The sequence below is a fragment of the Vicugna pacos genome, chromosome 25 (assembly GCF_048564905.1).
Source record: "Vicugna pacos chromosome 25, VicPac4, whole genome shotgun sequence".
Lineage (NCBI taxonomy): Eukaryota > Metazoa > Chordata > Mammalia > Artiodactyla > Camelidae > Vicugna > Vicugna pacos.
The window spans coordinates 7,172,695-7,194,694 of record NC_133011.1 but is presented as its reverse complement, the minus strand read 5'-3'; the positions used below and the strand labels follow the sequence as shown (position 1 = coordinate 7,194,694).

Here is a 22,000-nt window from a genome sequence, read left to right as displayed (position 1 = left end):
GGTCCACTTCTATGCAGATTTTTTCCCCATAAATCCTACAGCACTATAAGGTCCGCGGTTAGCTGAATCCGTGGCTATGGAACCACGGATATGGAGGGCCAACTATGAGACTGTGGCATCTGCAGAGGGTCTTGGAACCAATACTCCTCCTTGTTCAAGGGTCAACTCTATTTATATGCATAGGATTTTCATTTCTACAGTCACTATACTGATGCTTCTTTTTAAAGCTAAATTCTATGAAGCAATCAAAATATTTCACCAGATTTCAATTTACTCTTGAAAGTACATTTTTCTAGTGTGTTGTTGGGGGTGGAAAAAGAAAAAGAAAGGTTAATAAGCCATCTATTAATTAACACTAACCTCAAGTATCTACTTCTCATTAAAAATTCTCTAAGCATTATGCAAACATTAGTTAATGATTTCACAATATATTTCTTGTGATGGATTAGAATCATATAATGACAACTGTGGGGATACGGGAGATCTTAGGGATCCCTAGTCCATACCCTTGTTCTGTAGAAAGTTAATCAAGGCCTGTGTTGTAATGATACCCAGGCAGCAGTCAAACCAGCAACTACAGTCAACCAGGTAAGTGGACCAAGCAACGCATACTTCCTGAAGGATTAATGTGAGTTTGCGTATGGTAGAAATTAAATGAAGGATATCCAAATGCAGCCTGAGAGGCAAATACCTACAATAAATATATGTGCTGACAGACTCTGCACAGAGTAGCACTGGAACAAAGAGAAGAACAAAGGACATCATGAAAAGCTACAGAGGATACATGACATCTCAAGACAGTCTCAAGCAATGGCCCCACAGGCAGAAAAGAGTGAAGGGTACCCCTCGCAGAGGGCCACCAGGACATCATCTGCAGGTCGCATCCTGGTTAAAAGAGAAGTTCAGGAAATAACAGTGCCTGAGTCTATCATTTTTACACCTTTCTGCTTATATGTCAGCTGAATTAACATACAACACACCATTTTGATAATAATACTTAACGGTTCTTAACATGGTCAGTTAAATTAATTTTGACACTAAAAAATGATATAATTACTTTAAAACCAAAACTGGTATCTGGGAGTATTGTTCTAAGTATCTTAACTACACTGTTCCTTCAAATCCCACAAATGCAATAAATGCTTATTTTTAAAAGTAGGCTAATTTAAAATGGGATGGCTTGGTACCTTTTGACGGATCAGTTTTTCTCTGAGTATAAAGTTTACTAAGATCGAAGGCACAAAACAATGAATTACATGAGAAATTACCTAGAACACTTGACATAAGTAAACACTAAATATATGTTAGTTGACTCTAAACCTTGTTTTTCCCTGGAACATAATCTGAAAATATGTATGTAATATCTGATGTAATTCTTGGCTAGAATGCATAATTATATATCTAACAGAGCACTACAAGAATCTTTTATTATTACTGTGTTTAGAAATGTATCTTAGCCCAACTAAGATGTTTTCATTAATAAATAGTAGAAAATAATAATTATTACTAAGAGTCTACATTTGGAGAGGTAACAAAAATGGAACAAGATACTGCTGTTATCACTTAAGAAAAAAACTTAAGATATAATATGTAATTTAAAAACACAGAGACTACAATCTGACACACAATTTATATATTCCTATCAAGAAATAGAGGATTATAATAAATATTAAAATAGTGAAATATACAGACAAAGTAACACTAAAAAAAAAAAGCCAATAATCAAGGACAATTTGAAGAAATTCTCTCCTAATTCACAGGATTAGGGTCACCATACAACAAAAAACTTCATTCTAGACCTGAAGTCAATCCAAATGAGAACCATGATCACCACCAGTTTATCTGCATGAAAGAACTAAAACATTCACCCTCCTCAGTGTGAAAAGACATAGGCCAAAAGGAGAAATATTTTGGTGTATAAGATGAGAAGGGTTTGGATAACATAAATACAGATTTACTCACCAAATCTTTTCACACTAGTACCAGGGGATAGGATAGCCCTAGCAGCTCAGAGCTAATTTTAGAAAAATCAAAATGTACAATTTTACACAGTAGGTGATAAACATGTAAATAGTTTACCTAAGAAAAAGAGAGGACTGGATAAAATTGTGAATGATACAGTCACTGGAGCTGAATTCTTATATCAAACACAAAACCTTGGCACCACACTGACCTAAGTAAAGTTCCCTATGGGATCACCAGGAGGGTTTGCTGATCTGAAAACCTGTTAATCTGCTCTAGCTCAGAAATAGAAATGTCCCTCTGCAGTCATTTCAGTCAAATGATACTAAGCAAGCCACAAGAGAATTCTTCTATAGTGTGCAAAGGGAACAAATAATTTTATGGTGATCCACAAAGACAAACAGTATTACTCATCTCAAACATTTCCCCTTTATAATTGTAAATGTTGTTTTGTTTGGGGTCATAACTTCATTTCTCCAGTCATTTAACAAAAATTTATTAAGCACCTCACTTACTAAGCACCAAAGACACAAAGGTATACAATAATATCCACACCTTCAAAGAGCCACCAAGTATAATGGAGAGACAAACAACATGAACCCCTGCCGCTCAGGCAGTTACAAGGTGCTGTGAAACAGAGTGGAGGAGGGGATTGGCAGGAGTGCCCCCAGGGGCATGTGAGGGAGGTGGGGGCGGCACTGAAGAACAGGCAACCCAGCGGAAGAAACCAACCGTGCAGAGACAGAGGGGCCTCACAAAAACACGGGCCGCGGAGAAGACGGCAAGGAGCTGGGTGACAAGCAGGGGGAAACGGTGGAAGATGCTGCAGTCATAGGAATTATTCCCCAAGGTCTGACTAAAAAGGTCTACTGTGTGACGCTTCGACGTTTATGAAACAGAAAACACCCCCCACCCAGGGCGCCGTAACAGGGGACATAATGAACAGCTCCCATTCGTCCTGCAGCCAGAAAAGGAAAGAAGGAAGGAACAGAGGAGGGAGGGAGGGGTAGTTTTCTTCCTGATCTTCAATATCACCCTTCTCCTTAGCACGAAGAATCCACCCAGATTCCACATCAGGACACGGAAAGTATGTGAGGTCCCTTAAAATCCCCAAACAAGCCACTACTTATTACCTATATCGTTATTCCCTAGCATTTTCACAGAAGGAAAAGTAACCCATACTTACAAATGACGCATCAGTCAAACAGTTCATTTACAAAGACACTCAAGGCTTTTATTCATTCAAGATTTCCAAAATGCTAATAACCCAATTGACAAAAAAAAAAAAATGTAGCACACTGTCGAGCAATTAATTATAGGAGGCCTGAAATATCTAAACTTAAACTGCAAAACATTTTTTAAAATATTCTTCATTTTTATACACTAAAGGTTGAGGTCATTGTTCCTTCACTAGAATTCAAACTATGGAAATATTAACTGTTATACTCTTCAAAATCTTGAACAACTATTTTTAAAACTTATATTGTATCATGCCTTTGAATTCAGAAAGTTATATATTCAAAGGAAACTTTAGAGAGCCATTTGAAAAAAGACTGCTTTTCATATATTGTCTTCACAATCCATAGTTACAGATTATCTTTCTCACAAAAAGAGATAAAACTGAAATGCCACTTTCATTCTTTTCCACTTAAATTTGGAAGGAAACGAGCAAAACCAACTTTTCTTCTACTGTGAATTAAATTCTAATAATAGGTTTACATTTTGAGAAAACTAAACAAAATCTTTTGCTTCTACTTCTAAATATTTTTCCTAAAATATTATTGTTTGAAAATGTCTCAGGCTGTGATAGAAATGCCAGGATGAATAGACTAAGTGAAGTGGAAAAGGACACAATGAAAAAAAGAGAATGTGCTGAAACACAGAGCGAGTAAGATTTAGGCACTGAGACTTTTACTGATTTTTTTATTGTCATTTTTTCTTCTAAAGACTGAATATACTACTTACATGAAAGCTTTAAATATCTCCCCTAAACCTTCCATTGCTGAACAGGATTCAGGGATATAAACTTAACTCTTCATCTTCAGCCTAGGGCGTGTAGCAGATATAATGACCAGAAATGCCGAATCCTAGCACAGACCCTGGCCCACCGAAGTTCACTTCTGGACTCCTGCTAACGCTCCTAGATTTACAGTAATTAGCCCTTCAACCACCTTAAGGAAGATTCTTTCCTTTGTTAATTTCAAAGTTCAAACAATCATGGGCTTTGGTAGAACTCTCCATAGCTTATATTCCAATCATTCATTCAGCAGCCATTCAAGAAAATTCATTGAGAACTTACAATATTCCAGAAACTGTGCAAGAATTTGGAGAAGATATAAAAATAAGCAAGACTTGGTTCCTACTGTTAGCAGGCACTGATAATTACTTATTTAATATCCATCCCTCCCTTTTCTTGCTAACCAAACGTCAGTTTTGTTTGGAGTGCAAAGTTCCCAGTCCCATTAATCTAGGCCAGTTTTCTTAATATGGATGGTCATAGCCCTAGGAGTTTTTTGAATATGTAGTCGGGGGAGCATTTTTGATTGTCATAAGGGTGTAGGGATCCTACTACTAATGAGTTGGCAGGGCCAGAGACACCAGACACACTGTTATGTGGGGGACAATCCTGTCTGCCAAGAACTCTCCTATATTCCACACGGATTCTTTTTAATGTAAAAAACTTATTCTCTGAGACTTGACCCCCAACTCTAGTGTGTGTGTGTGTGTGTGTGTGTGTATAAAAACAGTTTTTGTGCAGTTTTAATGCAAGTTGACTCTTTCAAGAAGCAACTACCATGTATATCAAGGGAGGACTATGCTGTGTTTCATTCAGAACTTTGCCAGAAGCTGTTCATATGTTGCAGAAAAACGTGTTACAGCTCAGTGTTACAGCTCAGTTGTGACAGCAACCTAGATTCAGGTGAGAGACCAAGCAGCACTCGCAGAGTTGGGGAACTCAGGTTTATTATACCAGCAGGCCCAGAGGAGTTAACACTCCAACCTTTGGACCCCGTCTGTAGGTTTACACAGGCTTTTATAGGCTGTCAGTTTACACTTTGCAACATCATATGCAAATAAGGTATAACAAAAATTGACTATTTAGGAAGAAGCTTTGTAGAAATGGACCAATCAGGAGGGAGAGAAATGACCAATCAAGGGGGAGATAAATAACCAATCAGGAGTGAGCTTCATGCAAATGAAGTACTACAAATGGACCAATCAGAAGTTAGGGAAATGGACCAATCAGGAGTGAAGGAAATAACTAATCAAGAGTGAAGGAAATAACCAAGCAGGAGTGAGCTCAGGGAACCAATAGAATTTTAGGGGTAAGTAAGCCATTTCAGAGGCAAAAAGTGAGATAGAGCCTCTGGGCCAGGAAACCGGATGGTGCTGGCAGGAGAGTAGTGGCCCTGCCTAGGGGTCCTGCTGGTCTTTTTATGGGGCTTCCCACCTCACATCGTTTCAGTGAAATGCTAATGACTAGGCTGCTTCTGGTACTAGAAACAGCATCACCATACCCTTTGGCCTGTCTGCATTTGTTGCTGTCATATTGACCATGCAAACATCTCAGTACTTCATTATGTCATCCAGTGCAGTCATGCCTGGGAATGTACATTTTGAAGTACTTTATTATAAATTACTTCCCTTTAATGTCTCCTTTATATTACAATTAGGATAGCACACTGATTTATTTGAAAATTTGCAGAAGCAGATTATCTCTGATGTGAGGCATTGCATCTAATAGGATGGAGAGTTAGTGATTTCATTTCAATGAATTCAACAATTCTCTTCCTAACTCTTTCGGTCTACCTTCCAGCCAGAAGAGGCCTTATGACCCAGATCTACTCAAAGATACCCAAACAGAAGCAGCTGATAAGGAAATGACCACAATTCTAGAGCTCCATCAGCTACTTTGTAACCATGAGGGCAAGTCTAAGAGTATGGGTCCTGACATCACTGAGCAGCTAAACCAATACCAGAACCACCAACTCGTCTGTTAAGCGAGCAAAATAAACTCGATTTGTCACAGCCACTGTTAGTTGGATTTTCTGTTCCTTATAACTGTGAATACATTTTCAACTGCTATAATACTTTTAGGGCTTCTTGGGGATCCATTTATATGGATTAATTATATATTATTTATTAATTAATATATTATTTATACTAATTAATACCATAAGCAAGGCTTACGGTGTGGCCATATGGTCTACCTAGACTTCCCACTGCAGCTAAATTCTAAATATCCAACACCAAACTCAGAGTCTTCCCTTATAAACCTCTCTTGTTCCTCACCCTAGTCAGTAAGTTAGAAACTGCAGTGTGTTATTGGATTCTCTCAGGGAGACAGGTGAACAGTTGGTAAGTCCTGCTTGTAATTCCACCTTCAGATTCTTTCTTGACTCATTTCTCTCCTCTCCACACTTAGAATCACTTCCCTAGCTCAGCACCTCATTATCCTTCATTTGAAACACTTCCTTACACATGTCTCTGCCTTAAACTCAGGTCCCTTTCCAATCTATGTTCACTGTTGCCGCCAGATTTATCTAGGATCCAAACTGAGCGACTGACTTAAAGCATCTATTGCCCTTTGTTTCCTATTCCGTGTTCTGGATGTGGCTTTCCTCACAGTTGTTCCCTCTGGTTCCCCCACCCTAATGTTGCAGCTCAAATGGGCATTTACCATTCCTTGAAATGACAGAGCACTCTTTACACTTCTCTGATTTTGCTGATGTGTTCCCACTGCCAAAATGTTCTTTCAACCTTTCTCCATTTTAGGAAGTCAAGATCATGGCGCAAGGTCCAGCTCATCAGCCTCCAGCTCCCAAAGCAGAACCACGTTCTGCCTTTGTAAGAGCACACTGTATGCTACATGTCTTAGTATCTGTCACCCTGTTGGACTATGCATCATTTAATAGTGGTAATATTTTACTTTTATAAAACTCACCAAGAATGTTCTCTGAACGAAACGTGTTTTATTTGTTTTGTATACTAAGCAAATAGCACAATACCCATCAATAAATATTCATAGAATAAATGAATAAATTCATCAAACAAGTAGTTATATTTCACAACAGAAGCACACGACTCTGATTCATCACTTTAATGATTGCTTTTTCTGCAATAGACATTAGTTTGCTCCTTTAAACTACAGCATAATCACAACTTTCTTTAATAAAAGGAGTCAAGAGACTCCTTGGACTCCTGGGACTTGATCCTGGCTATTCTTCTTTAGATGTGTGACCTTGAACAATCAAGTTGAAGTCTCTCTTTATGTGTAAAACAAATGCTTGCAGTCCAGCTCTAACATTCTATTACAGATTTTCTTAAATATTTAATATCAATCAGACTTTTCTTTACATTCCATATTAGCACTTGAATAAATCACTTTATACTGTTTTGTCTCCTCCCACCAGCCAACTGAAACTGAACTCACAAAGGTCATTAAGGATTCTCTTGTTCCTAATCAAATAAAAACATTTCAATTCCTGTCACACTTAACATCTGAAACACTTAACATTGCGGACAGTCTCTCCTTTTCCACTCTTCTTCCTATATCTCTGCTCTCCTTCTCAATCTTTTTTGTAGGCATTCTTTTTCTCCATCAATTCTTTAAAGTTTATTATTATTTATTATTAGGGCTCTCTCTTTGACCTTCTTCTCGCACTAAATGTTCAAGGTCGCTCACTCTGAGGCTTCATTTACCATCTACAGCGTGAGCTTATCTACAGGTCAAGCTTTCTTAGTTTGATTGCCCACAGGCACCACTAACTCAACTGCCCAAACCCTTCTCATGACTTTCCTCCAGAGGCTGCTCTTCTCTCTGAACTCCCACTTCGATGCACAGCATTTCTACCACCTCATCATCCACACTGTTCAGGACATCTCCCTCTCTTTTAATCCCTTCAGCCCTTAATCACTAAGTGCTATCAAATTTAACACCCCAAAAGCCCTCAGATCCATCTTTCCCCTCTAAATCTTTGTCCCCACTTTGGTTTCTGGCCATTACGTCCACTTGAACGACCACAGCAGCCTTCTAACTGATGTTTCCAACCTCTTTTTCTCTCATACATTCTATTTCCTGCAGTGGTTATCTTTCTTCAAAATGTTTATATTCAAAATGTCCATCTCTCCCACTAAACTGTGGACTTAGTGTGGGCAAGGACTGCACAGAATCTATCTTTTAAATCTCTAGCATCTAGCATTCTTCTGGCATTTAGGAGGCACTCAATGAACACAGGAAGGAAATAAAGGAGGTGATACCTGATTAGTTTGGAGACTCTCAGAGCTAGCAGGCATTTGGGTTGGGGAGGAGGAGTGAATGTACATTCCGGGCTGAAGAGCAGCTCTTCTCTTTTTATAATTCACAGGAAAGTGCTGAATACATTTCATGTGCTTAGTAAATATTTACTGTCTTGAGCTGAAACTTTCTGAATAAGCACATAATTGCCAGATACAGGGAGATTTCTTTTTATACGCATTCATTCCTCCTTGGCACCTAGTTTACTGTTTTTCAAAGTGAGTGTTTAGACTGTATCTGTTGATATACACTTTCTAATATCTTTTTTCACATGATAGGGGACAAGAGGGCAAGACAGAAAGAAAGGAAGAGACCAGGGAAGAACATTTATCCCACTGCTCCTTCAACTCCATTTGCTATTAAAAACAACACCACCACCACAGTGGGGAGGGTATAGCTCAAGTGGTAGAGCACATGCTTAGCATACACAAGATCCTGGGTTCAATCCCCAGGACCTCCTCTAAATATAAATAAGTAAACCTAATTACCTCCCTCCTCAAAAAAAAAAAAAAAAAGAAAAGAAAAGAAAACCACAGGATTCAAAATATTTAGTAAAAACTGGTGAAATATGAATAAAGTCTGTAGACTGACAACCTCCTAGTTTTGATATACTACAGTCATGTAGATGTTACCATTGGGGGAAGCTGGGCAAAGGATACCATAGGATTTCTCTGTGTTATTTTTTAAACATCCTGTGAGTCTATAATTACTTCAAAGTAAGAAGTTAAAAAGAAAAAAGAAAAAGCCCTACTGACTGGACTCTTTTTTAAAGTGCATTGTATTTCTGAAAAAAACACACAGGAGTGAAGCAGAACAGATCCTCCTTGTTAGAATCAGACTCCACGATAAAGAGAAGAGTGTCCCAGGTCCCCCCTCTTCCCATCTTGGACTAGGATTCTCCTGCTTCACCATTCATCCAATACCTTCACCACTATTTTTCCCAAGAGCACAATAAGCAGGCTTCATTAAATGTCTCTGCCACTGCACATGTTACCCTGAACAAGGTCGGGCATTGTAAAACCAGGGGAGGAGGATCGAAGGAAGAGTGATAAATCCTAACAGCTGGGCAAAGAAACCAGTGCATGATAGCCCTTTCTCCTGGAAGTTAGTACAGTAACAGCAGCTTAGTGAGGGAATGAGAGCAGGGCAAATGGTACGCTGACTGGCAGTCTGGTTTGCGGAGGGAACCCTAGGAGCTCTGAGCTGGGAGGGGTGGGAGTGACAACCTGCTGAAAAAGGTCTACCAGTAGACCCTTCTATTCTCACTGGCCACACTGAATACTCATGGCCCCACTCTACAGATGTCAAGTGACCTTCTCTCTCTTATCCCTCCTCACGCCACCAGCGTGAGCCAGAGGGCTGACTCATTTTGTGTCCCTGACACTTTACTGTTTACCAGTGAGAGGTTTTGAGTAATTTTAAGAAAATTAATCGTACTGACTTCACTAATTCCTTTCCAGGTTTCTTTATCTTTTTCAAGTTTCTTAAGTGTATAAAACAATGAAGCCTAAATTCCTATCGTTCAAAAGTAGGCATCTTTGTCATACAGCCAAATGTGAACTGACTTTTGACCTACATCATGATGGGACTGGAAGGAATAAATATAAAGCTCCCTTACATGCTACTTAAGTGAAACAATATGATTAAGAGTCCAATAAATGAAAACAACCATGAACTCTAGGACAAACTTTGTATTCTTGGCTTGCAAAATCTGTACTGAAACTCAAAGAGCACATGAGACAGCTCTTGGTCCCTTTGTTAACTAAGGATGCTGGGCTGCCCATGACGGTAGATACCTTTGAGAACAGGGGTCCATGATCTTGATTCTGCCACACATGCACACATCTGCAGTCAGCAGACATACCAAGCACATACAGTCAATAAAAACAGGGATAAATCATGAAGAATGCATTTTATACCCTTTGGGGCCAAATACAAAGTGGTTATCCCTAGACATAAGCAATTCTGAGGCCCTATGATCTGAGAGAACTGAAAAAGGGATAAAAGGACACGGGATTCTAGTCTTGTTAAGTCTTAGTTTTCTAGAACTTGGACCCCCAATGTAAGAGTAATACTAGGAAGTGCTTTATTTCTGTCAATAAAACAAGTGAAGCATTTGTCTTCGATCTGGTGATATTAAAAAGCTATTACGAGGCACAGCAGCCTCTTCCAGCGTCCAGGGAGACAATATGGCCTTCCTTGAATCAGACAAAGTGCAGAAGTCTTCCAGAGATTCAGCTGCAGAAAACTATAAAACTAGAGATATATAGATTTAATTACCATTTGCCAATATAGGGTTACAGTAAGTTGACTGTACTAATGTGTTTTTATGGCCAAACAGCATGTTTCCGCCATGTATCTTCTTCCCCTGAACTGGTTAATAAAAAGTTCCAAGGAACACTCTGGTGGAGATATTAGTAATTTCCTTTGGAACATGCCTTTCAGTTTCCTTCACTTTAGCCAGACTCCCCCATTCCATAAACACAAAAGCAGAAAGACCCTCACTGAACCTGGTTGCAAACACAGTTCTTATTACAGCCCAAGCCAGGGAGGCCTGTTCAGCAAGTCGCTTACTGCAAAATTTGCTATTAAACCTGTCAAACAGACATGTAGGAAAATGCTGCTTCACGAAACAGCTGCTAAGTTTCATGATCTTCAAAAGAAAATACCATCCAGTGATACACTGTTAACTCAACAGAGACTCACCATTCAGTTTTAAAATCTGATCTGCCGGTACACTTTTCCCCAAATGCTAACATTTGCTCTCTGCTGTCTCCACACAGCACCATCAGCCAACGCAGGCTGAGAGCACACACGCACTCACTTGACAACAGTGCGTGCTCCCCACTCCCGCAGCAGGAGCTCCCAGCATCTGTTGCTTCAGGCTCCCGCACAGGAAAAAGAGCACTTCTCAGTGGTGTCCAGGGGAAATGAATGCGCTGATCCCTCTCTGTCCCAATGGTCAGACATTAATCAGAGGTGGCAAAAGAAAAAGAGTTAAGCCAAATAGATTCACAGTAATGGAGCTAAAACAATTATTCAAAGTGCTTAATCAGTCAATGTAAAATAAAACCCCTGCAGCACTGCATCAGTGCCCCAGCCAGCAAAATCATCCTGGGGAGAAAGAGCATTCACGAAACAAGTCTGCTCGAAAGTGGAGAAAGCAAGGTGATACAGCAGATGTCTGACAGCAGGAAATTGAAAAGGTAATTTTAAAAAATAAAAAAGGAATTAGGGAGACACTTAGAGACAGATGAGTTTGGAGTGTGGAACAAAGACAGAGAGGGAAAAATATATCCCAGTCCAGAGCTAAGAAGGGAAGAGAAAAGAACCATAAAGAGGCATGGGAAACCAGCTGAGTGGTTTTCCTTAATGGGCAACTTCTAAACCCAAAAAGTAATTTTTTAAAAGATAATCACAGGGGGAGGGTATAGCTCAGTGGTAGAGTGCAAGCTTAGCATACACAAAGCCCTGGGTTAAGTGCCCGGTACCTTTGTTGCAAATAAACCTAATTACCTCCCCCGCAAAAAAAAATTTAAAGATAACAGATAATCACAATGATCGGGAGACTGGGTGTATGTATGACATAAAGGATGGTGAAGACAGACTTAAAGAAAAAGACTCATGGATCCCAGATAGAAACTGCAGAAGAAAAAGGGAAAAGAGAACTGGCTACCTCTGGAGAGAGACAAAAACCACTGGGGAGGAGGACAGAGAAACCAGAGGTACCACAGCTTGTATCAATTTTGGTGATTTATTTCCCGATATCTGACTCAGAAGATGAAAAGCCCATCGTCAGGTCACTCAAGGCATTGTTATGGGAAATGAGGTGAGGAAACACTGAGTTGGGAATAATCACCCCATAATTGCCTAGAGGTCTACTAAATCTGTGAAGGATCAGCCTATTTCCTAAACGCAATGCGTTTGATTTCCCTCCAGAGGATGCAGGAAATTGTACCCTTTGAAACAGATGAGAAGTTTTGGATAACATCAGATTCTATTGGAAAGCCCCCGGGTAATGAGTTGGCAACTCGCAGCCTGCACAACAGTGTCTGATACGTTTAGTAGCAGATGAGGGGAAGTTTGTTGTGACAGCTGTGCAGAAAAACAAAGTCTGAAGGTTAGGTGGATTTGCAATACGAGAAGGTGATTTGGGTTTGGAAAAAGCAGTCATCTTCAGATGGGAAGAATGCACAAAGGAACAAGCGAAAACGCAGAGCAGTGAAAGTAAAGATGCCCAAGAACGATGCGGAGTTCTTGGCATTGTTTCCCAGATGGAAATGCCTGCTCACCAGTCCGAATGTCCCCCAAATGCGGTTGCACCATTCACTGTTATAGCAATTAAGGCCTGGCCAAGAGAAGGAATGAAGTCCTACTTGCAATATACATAGATACAGAGTAAACTCGAGTTATACTTGAAGACAATTTTCCTCTCTGCTTGTCCTCCCCTGAGACATGGCATCCAGGCCTCTTCTCTCCCCTCTCTCACTAAGGCCATCTTCTCTCAAGCTCGGCACAGATGATGGCTGCTGTCTGCCCGCCACCACACACAGGGCCACGCTGGTGTTCTGTTCAGCACAGCCCTCGGTCTACAGTTGTTTTCCATCTCCCCTCTGCCACCACCACCACCCACTCACAGGCTGGCCACTTCCCCTAGTGAAGTGTCACAGGCAGGAAAGGAAAGCCCTCGCGCTGTCTGTGGGCATGGTCCAGACCAGCATCAGAGGAAAAAGACCCTGAGGAACCGGAAGCAGGAAGATAAACACCAAGTGACAGAGACGATGGCTGGAAATCCTCCAGATATCACTCTCTGTAGTCTGCTAGGACCTCAACTTCCTCACTTGGTGGAGGCAGGAGGGGAGGACAAAGGAAGGAAGAAAACCAGTATTGACCTTGGCCCTAGCAAGTGACTGGGCTACGTGCTTTCATATACATCATCTGATTTAATTCTCATAAGCAACCACCAAGGAAGTAATAATTACTTCCAAACCAGAGGCTCAGAGAACATCAGTGATTTGCTCACATGATTTGAGTGATTTGCTTATTGTCAGGTGGGGACTAAGAGGCAGGAGCTTTTCCTCTGCCTCTTTGAAGAAGTAATCCTGACTCAATTTTTGAAAAGCCTTGCCTGACCTGATCGTTTGAGTTGGGTGATCCTTCTATAGGTCTCAGGACTACTCTGTTCCAAGTACTTTCTCCACGGTATATATCACTCTGCATGATAATTGCCGGTTTCTCAATCTCCATCTCCAGGCTGAAGGCTCACTGAAGGCAATGGCTGTCCGTTCAGTCTCCCTCAGTGCTAAATACAATGCCTGATCTATATGTGCTTGATGGGAGCTGGGCCAGAAATGAGAGCCCCCATTATATGCTGTCTCTGAATAATACAGCTCGGAATTTTATTTTTATCAAGTGCCTATTAGCAAAGTGAAAAAGAGAATTTACGGAGATTAAAATGTCCTACTTTCAAGCTCCTATTGTATAGTCTCAATGGTACTGATGCTATTATGCGGACATGGTCATGGGCTTGTGAAGAAGGGTGTTTAAATGCAAGCGACTGTACAATACTGTGCCACTTGCTACTCCCTGGTTGAAAATGAATGTTAGGTGGAAATGTTTATGTCTGACTGTAGGTTTTTTTCCAGGTTCTCTTCTGTAGAGTAGTGAGAAAACATTGGTGAGCCCTGCTTTCACTCTTGGAGTCCCACAGACACCAATTACTCACACTCATTGTTACAACTTCGAAATGTTTAAGGTGCTCTGAATTTGGTGGGTTCTTTCTTTTCAAGATGGGAACATAAAGAGAGGCAAATTACCTTAGCTCGTGTCTTTGGAAGTCATCATGGTTTCCGCACTATAGAGCCATGCAGCTCTTCCAGTAATCCTGTTCCAAGGCCTGTTTCCAAAGTGGAAAATAGATGACTTGACCACCAGGAATGTTTGTACCAAGTCCAAGTCCAGAGCAGGGTGGCTCTGCCTAGGCTATTGCCCCTGAAGCCCCATCAATTAGCAAAGTCTAATCAACCCAGAAAACCAGCAAAAAGAGGTCAGCCAAACGGCTAAGTCCAGACTGAAGCAAATCTGCTTCTAGTTACTTTTCTCTCTTATTTCAAACACTTCAAGGTACAGACTTTAATAAAGGCATGTGCAAAGGCTGGTTTTACTGAATTCCATACTCAGTGGGGATAGCAAATTGTGGACTTAAAAAAAAAGTAGCCTCTGGCAACTAGAACCAAAGCTGAACATGCATTTAATTCAAAGGTAGTGAACTCTATGAAAAAAGCTCAACCTTTCTCAATTTGTCTCGGCATTTACGTGGTTCCATGCTGTATTTTAGGGCTACCAACACTATAAGGAGTCTCTTCTCAGTCCCCCAACTGCCTAAATTGGAATTTCCTAAAGTATACAAGAAAAAGAGTCATTTGAATGCCGTTGGGATGTTCAAAATTCTAGTAGGCCTGAAAGCTGATGGCTAATACTCTTCTAATACTCTTCTAATTTTCACCTTATTCTTTGAGTCTTTGTACCATTAGTCCAAATGTTTTCAGCCACTTTTTAAAGCAGCTTTATTGTAGTATAATTAATACACAATAAGCTGCAAATATTTAAAATATATAATTTGATAATTTGATAAGTGTTGACATATGTTTAAATTCATTGGACCATTTGATAAGTTTGGACATATGTTTAACTTCATGAGACCATCACCACAATTAAAATAATGAACATATCCATCACTCCCAAAAGCTTCTTCACGCCCATTGATAACCCCTCCCTCCTACTCCACCTTGAACCCTTTTACCCTGGCCCAAGGAAACCACTGATCTGCTTTCTGTTACTATGTATTTTGCATTTAGTAGAATTTTATGTAAATGGAAGCATGTATTATATATTCTTCTTATGTCTGGCTTCTATGACCCAGCATAATTATTTTGAGAGCCATCCATGTTGTAACATGTATAAATAGTTTGTTCCTTTTTATTGCTGAGTAGGATTCCATTGTATGGATGTACTTCAATTAATTTATCCATTCACCTATTGATGGATATTTGGGTTGTCTCCAGTCTGGGGCTATGACAAATAAAACTGCTATAAACATTTGTGTACAAGTCTTTGTATGAATATATACCCTAGTAATTCAATGGTTGGACCATATATGTATGTTTAATATTTTTTTAAATTGCCAAAGTATTTCCCAAAGTAGTTGTGCCATTTTATATTCCCACTAATAGTATCTGAGAGTTCCAGTTCCTCCTTCTCTTTGCCACACTTGATATGGCCAGTCTTTTTTTATTTTCTTAACAGGTGTTTAGAGGTGTTGCACTATGGTTTTGTTTATATAGCTCTAGGGACTGATAATGTTGAGTATATTTTCATGTACTTATTTGCCATCCATATACCGTCTGTGGTGAGGTATCTATTCAAATCTTTTGCCTGTATTTTTTTGTTAGGTTATTTTCTTATTATTTAGATCTCAGAGTTCTTTATATATTCTAGACATAAGTCCTGTATCAGATCTATGACTTCCAAATAGATATATTCTCCCCACCTGTAATTTGTCCTTTTATTTTCTTAGTAGTGTCTTTTGAAGAGCAGAAGTTTTCCATTTTAAAAAAGTGCAACTTATCAATTTTTCCCCAAAACTTATTATAAAGCTAAAGTAATCAAGATAGTATGGTATTGAAGTAAAGAGAGACAAATATGTTAATGGGACAAGAGAGAGAATACAGAGAGCAAATCACATTTATATGGACAGTCACTTTTCAACAAAGGCACAAAGGAAACTCAGTATAGAACGGAGGTTCTTTTCAGCAAATGGTGCTAAAACAGTTAGATATCTATACACACCCAAAGAAAAAGAAAAACAAAACAAACAAAATAGCCCTACTTCAATCTGTATATTATGGGTTCAATTATCCCCCCGCCCAAATTCATACTAACTCCCAGTACTTCAGCACGTGACTGTTATTTAGACATAGAGTCTTCAGAGAGTTAATTAAGTTAAAGTGAGGTCGTCTGAGTGGCCCCTAGTCCAATACGACTGATGTCCTTATTAGAAGAGGAAGTTAAGATACAGATACGCACAGAGGGAAGACCATACGAAGACACAGAGAAAAGGCAGCCATCCACAAGCCAAGGAGAGAGGCCTCAGGACAAAACCAACCCTGCTGATACCCTAACCCTGGACTTCTTGAGAAAATTATGCGAAAATAAATCCATTGTTTAAGCCACCCAGTCTGTGGTGCTTTGTTATGCAGCCCTAGCAAACACCGTAAGTCTTACCATTTACAAAAACTAACCCAAAATGGATCATAGACCTACGTTTAAAACTTAAAACGATGAAAACTTCCATAAGAAAATATTTGTGACCTCGGATTGTACAAAGATTTCTAAGATACAGCATGAAAAGTATGATTCATAAAGGAGAAGTTGGTAACTTGGACTTCAATCTCTTTTTAAGCAATTTTTTCCTTTAACAGATCTTATGCAGAGCACCTATACATGTAGAACAGATGGAAGCAGAGCTGCTGCGGAAGGGGCAAGGCTCCTGGGTCGTTGCCTTAGTCCCTCCATCACCTTTCCTGTGGCCTCGGAGACGTCTCTGCAGAACACAGAGCCCACAGAACAAAAAGTGGAAGCCACTGGATTTTATTAATAGGATGTTAGGGTCTGCCCAAAACAGTAACCACTAACTTTTACTGAAACGCTATTTATGTGTTATGTAATGTGATATACTTTCTTACTTTTTCTCTTTTAATCCTATGAGGTTGATATTATTTATATTCACACCTAAGGAAACTAAGTCCCTTGTAGCTAGTACATATCACAGCTGGAATCTGAACCCAGTTCCGACCCCCAAGCCCATGATCTTTCAGGGACACCTCACACACAGTATCTTAAAACCAAATATAAAAGATAAGAACCTGGGCTTTCTGTGGACCTGAACCAGTTGTACAAAATAATTGTCCATTCTAAAAAATGAAATTATTTCTCTAGAAAAATAAACTCTAGCTAAAAATAATGTATTATAAACATCCAGGATATGCTTCCTATAAAACCACACCAGCACGTGATAGTGAGCTACCAGGCAAATATCCGTGTGAGCCCCCTCCTCAGACACACAAACGCCTTCCCTGCTATCAGGCAAGTGGCACACGGGGTGAGGGCTGGGGGGTGGCTGCAGCTAAGAAACTCCATTTGTTTAAAGGCCTAAGTAAGCTAGTGCACTGTTCCAAATTCAGAAGAGGGGTAGCATAGCAGAGTGGGTATGAGTACATTAATGTCACACAAAGAGTAAAGAGACTGAGCCCTGAATAGGTTTGGTGCTATTAGTAGAGGTAATTGTTATAATAGTATCTAATCCTTATCAAGCCCTAAGGACTAAATATCTCTATCTCATTTAATTCTCACAAGTCTGTGAGCAAGGTATCAATAATGCACTGTTATAGGTGGAAAAGGAGACCTAGATAGGATAAATGATGAGGTCAAGGTCACACAGTAAATGAGGGACAGAGTCACAATTTGCACTCAGATCTGTGACTGTAGAGCTGGTTCTTCTAAATACTGCTGGAGTCTACCTCTCTTGGGTTAAGTAAGAGCGAAGAAAACAGAAAAACCCTCCACCTTCTCCATCGTCACCCACCACTTTGGTTCTCCGGGGTAGGGCAATCACTTCCCCACTCCCCCTACAAACCCTACAGAGGGAGCTCCTCGTTAGAGAATAGAGAGCAGCTGGGAGAGGAAATAAGAGGTGCTGGGCCGACAGCACAGGGAGCCCTGGTCCCCAGAGGAGGTGAATCCCACCTGCAGGCATCTCGCCTATAAGACAGGTTATCTGCACATGATGGCATCACCAATTTCAGGCCAGCTTGTGCACACCAGGCAGACCTGCAGCCTTCTTCCCATGAGCCAAAACCCCATCCTGGCCAGCCTTCCTTGCTCAAAACCACCTCAGACCAAGAAGGCCTTAGAAGGAAAGAGAAAATGCTTGTCGCTCAGGACTTTGGCGCTTTGGCAAGAGAGCGCTGAAGAGTCAGAAGGGAAGTTTTCACCTGAAAGTCCTTAACAGCTGCTTATTCCCTACGAAGTTGCAGGCAAAAAGCTCCCCCACACAACAGTTTAATCAACACGCATCCTGAGACGTTTTACAGCTTTAGTTTTTCTTGTTCAAAGATTTTGCCTCTCTCTGACATAATTACAAGTTCCATATTTTTGCCCTCAGGCTAAAATGTAAATCATTTCCTGGTATACCACAACTTCCCAGCATTGCCTATATAAGGCGAGGCTGCATAGCACTTAAAATTAAAAACATCATTTTCCTAAATGTGTGTGTCATTATGATGTTTACTAATGTGTTTTTGCTGGTTAAGTCCCAGTTCCTATGTATTTCAGTCAAAGGCCTGCTGGCATCATGATATAAGCTAAGCACTATAGCCTAAAACTCGCCAGTTTTTCTTCTCTTTGGATGTTTTGAGTTCCTTCATAACATACTTTAGCGGACTCCAGAATTCGATTAGAATGCCTTATAAGCAGCAGGGGCTAAATTCATCTCTGTTGGTTAAAGTTCTCCTTTGGCCCCTGAGAAATATCACTCCCCCTCTTTAGCCGTGAGAGCACCGCCATTAACAGCCCTGGGCAAAAATCCCGACTCCACTTACAAGCGTGCACAAACGTCGTCACCCCTCTGCACCTGTGTTTCCTGCTTCACGGTGTGTGAACAGTAACCTCAGACTCTCCGAGTCCTTGTGACACAGGTTTCTAACAGCCACTGGCATAAAATCGGTGCTCAGGAAAGGTTAGTTCTCTTCACCTTCTCTGCCCTTCTTATCCACGCAGCTCCCAGTTCCACCCCTGACGACAGACCCCAGACGCGTAGGAGCCATAGGGAGGAGGAGGAGGTTTGGAGTCACAGCCCAGGAAATCTTAAGAAATGGAACAGCCTTTTAAAAGCTAGGCTGTAGGGGACATCTTCTGAGGCTCCGTCCAGAAAAGTTAAGAGGGAGCCAAACGTCTGAGAGCTTGACTATGAAATCAGAGAAACGTGGGTTCAAACTGCAGCCTATCAGTACTAGCTGTGTGACCTTGACCAAGCTACCTAACCTCTCTAAACTGCCCTTGTGTGTAATTGGGGGTGGGGGGTAGCCGCAGTGGCCTGCTCTGCAGGGTCCCGAAGTGTCAAATGACAACACGAATGTAAAGGGCCTCACACAGCAGCCGGGCCGCTCATCTCTGTTACTCACCCATCACACTGGCCAGAGAAAGGGCTCCACCATAGCACCCTGCCACCTTCCTCACGGTGTGACTCTGGCAAGTCACTTAACTGTTCTGCACCTCAGTCTCCTCGTCTATAAAATAGGGATGAAACAGACTCCAAACATTCTCCACAGCATTGTTTGAGAGTATCAAATAAAATAATGAGCATAAAGCACTGTGAAAATATGGTATAGAAATTTTGGAAATTATTATTATAATTATTATCATAGTACAAAATGTTATAGAAATGCTGATGGATGCTAATCATAAGGTACTTAAGTTCATGCAAAAAGCAAGTTGGTCTGAATAAGGCTTAACTGAGTGGGAAAAATAAAAAAAATCAACCCAGAAGCATCCATTAGTCAGGAAATCACACTTCAAAGAAGGTTTTTAATGCTTCATACATATTTATGTGGTCTATTTCTGACTTTGGAATTCAACAGCCCATTTTTCTAATACTAAAATCTATTTTTCTCTCACTGGAAGTTTAAGGGAAAGGGAGAACGGAGACAGGAGAATAAGTTGAGCCCTCTGAAGGCAGATGAAAGGTAGGACAGGGCTGGAGCAAGGTGAGCCAGGCCACCCTGCAGGGCCCTGGAGCAGCGCACCTGCTGGCTTGGTGCAGGAGGCAGGACCCGGCAGCACACTGTTCCCCCCACCAGGAGACCAGGAAGCAAGGGGAGAAGGCCTCCACAGCAGGTGTCTGAGTTCGTACTCTCCTTAGAAGATTACTCAGATCTTGTCCTTTCTCCAGGCTTTAGCTTTGGTAGAAGAAAGAGGAGTCAGAGCTCATCTATCGCCCCTTCATGAAGCTTATGTATGTATTGAACATGTACTGTATGGGAAATACAGAGTTAAGTCTGTGCTCTCACCTTCCAGGAAGTGGCTCACAGTCTAATTGGTACCTGAGATAATCACCAATGCAAGCGATAAGCCAGGATGTGGGAGCAATAAGAAGGCACATTGGAGTTCAAGGGTTAAAAGGCTGGGTTCAAGTGTTCTAGGGTAAAAAACGTAACCCAAGATGAGTTAAGTGAGGGTGAATTCAGCCCCTGGGGATGAATTAAAAACACAAAAATAAATACAAAACATGAAAAGCTAATAGTAATAATTAAAAAGAAAGCCAAAAGTCACCTGAGATGCCTAACTCATCAAAATTCAGTAACAGGCTAATGGTTGGACTTAGCATAGCAGCAGGCCAGGTGTGCGTGACAGGGCTTCTCCTCACTTCTCATTATAAAACCAGGTACATACATACAATGACTGACAAAGTACAGAAACCAAAAGTCAGAAGGAGTAGTCATTCACTGCGGGTATAAAAGTTCCATTTAACACAGCATCAGTGGGAGTGGGTTAGAAAGTACACCCTTAGACCATACATCATATGCTGTATCTTCACAATCAGACAGAAAGAAGGGTCCCAAAGAACACAGGAAAACATCTTGATTACCTCTAGAGTCAGCACTAAATTTCAGAACACAGGGGCTCTGCAGTGGTCAGAAATATGATGGGCAAGAGAATCCAGTTTTATGGGAACTCTCTTCCCTGCAGTCCTGGACTCCTACCCAAACCAGTCTTCCTGTCCTATCAGCTCTGCCAGCACTGCTTTTGCTAAGAGATCTCAGCTCTCCTAACTTTGCAAGATAACGAATATAGGTGGAAGCACAGTTTTTTAGAAAAAGCTTTATTAATAGGAGCAAAGACAGGAAGAGTTCACATTCTGGGAGGGCATGTGAAAGAGTAACGTTGTACACTATTTAAATAGCTGCAAATCACATGTAACTTTATAGTCTAAAAAATGCAAGGGTTGTATTAAGAGGATATTAACTATAATCCATCTAAATCCTTAATAGATGAATATCTGCTAGACATAAAAATAAGACATAAAGAAAACATCAAATTAAATGTTTACTTTAAATCTGAGCAGAACAATGTGAACAGTAAGTGGAGTGAAAAATAATTCATCTATTCTTTTCATTAATAAAAAAGAAAGCCTGGCTAAATTTCACACAGTCCAAAAATTAAAAAGTAAAGTAAGAGCCACAATGGGCTTATGAAAAACAGAAAGTCTCCAACAACAACAAAAAAATGAATAATACCCTAAAACCTCAAAGAAAAAGAAACTAAACACAGTTTTCTACAAGTGAAAAATTAAATCTTACTTTGTCATCTTTATAAAGATGTAAAAGGTCACCATCTCTGTAAAACAAGATCAGAGCACAATAATTAGAGAACAAACTGCCCAAAGTATTGGCTAAAATATGAAGATATAAGGAAACCCAAAATGCAGTCAGGAGTTTAAAAACATATTAACAACAATGAAGAATAAAATGACATTGCAGAAAATAGAATTTGTGATAGAACAACACTTCTCAAACTTTCAAGTGCACATGAATCACTTAAGGGTCTTGTTAAAGTATAAACTGTCCCTCAGCAGTTCCAGAGAGGGGCCCAAATTCTGCATTCCCAACAAGCTCCTGGTGATGT

General features: G+C 40.4%; 1 long non-coding RNA gene across 1 annotated transcript; it reads left to right on the top strand.

The window, feature by feature from the left end:
* Window positions 1-2,898: 2,898 nt before the first annotated feature.
* Window positions 2,899-5,995, top strand: LOC140689241 (uncharacterized). Its single transcript, XR_012064118.1, has 2 exons — window positions 2,899-3,049; window positions 5,780-5,995. It is a non-coding gene; the product is annotated as an uncharacterized lncRNA (long non-coding RNA).
* The last annotated feature ends 16,005 nt before the right edge of the window (window positions 5,996-22,000 follow it).